Below are 874 nucleotides of genomic sequence, written 5' to 3'. Positions count from 1 at the left end.
ATCCATAGAGTCATAACAGTACGTTGTTGTACTCTACACCTATATATCAGCTACATCACATACTAATCACGACACCTAACTTACCTAGAACTCTGTAACAACTCAACTAAATTATTATACCGTTAATGTGAATGAACGATGTTAATTTTCTTGAGATATAAAAGATTAAAAAAACGCTAAAATTAAGTAAAATAATAAATGCTATTNTCTCGTAGCTCAGTTGGTTAGAGCACCCGTTTAGTAAGCGGGAGGTCTTGAGTTCGACTCTCAACGAGAGCAAGTTCTCTTTTTATTGTTTGTCAACATTTTTCTTATCTCTGTTTCTTGCTGGGCTAAATGGGCCGAAAACAAACCCAATCAGCCCATAAAAGTAACCGACAAAACAGTTTCTTTCTATTTTTTTGTGTACCCGCGCGCTAAGATTGGTCAACGAACCACAGCAACAAGCCGACCAATTTAAAATTTTTATTTTGATTATGTATTATATTTTATGGCAAAATGACAGATGAGCATCATGCAATGATGAGAATATTGAAACATGAATAATTGAGTTGAAGGGTAATGCATGGAATTATCACACACATTACAACTAAGAAACCATTGGCTTTCATTTTTATGATTCATCAAGATTCCCCAAATCCCTTCTTGATCTTTGTAACATTGCATGCATGGCATGGCATACCATCCCAACCCAATCCACTCCAATCATAACTCTTCTTCCCAATTTCCCCCTTTTTTACATTGGTGCTTCCCATGATTGTCTTTTTCGACTTTTAACTCATGCACCACTTATGTTTCGAACTAATACCATTCAAATCGCTTCCTCCTTTATTTCAGTGGGAAGACGTGATTAATATTATCATTTTTAGGTAAA

At 35.3% G+C, this 874-nt stretch overlaps 1 non-coding gene across 1 annotated transcript; it reads left to right on the top strand.

Moving 5' to 3' along the window:
- Window positions 1-205: 205 nt before the first annotated feature.
- On the top strand, window positions 206-279 carry TRNAT-AGU. Its single transcript has one exon. It is a non-coding gene; the product is annotated as a tRNA-Thr (tRNA).
- The last annotated feature ends 595 nt before the right edge of the window (window positions 280-874 follow it).

Source organism: Cucurbita maxima, unplaced genomic scaffold (assembly GCF_002738345.1).
Source record: "Cucurbita maxima cultivar Rimu unplaced genomic scaffold, Cmax_1.0 Cma_Scf01791, whole genome shotgun sequence".
NCBI lineage: Eukaryota > Viridiplantae > Streptophyta > Magnoliopsida > Cucurbitales > Cucurbitaceae > Cucurbita > Cucurbita maxima.
Note: the sequence above shows the minus strand (reverse complement) of the source record. Positions and strands in the feature narration are given on the sequence as shown.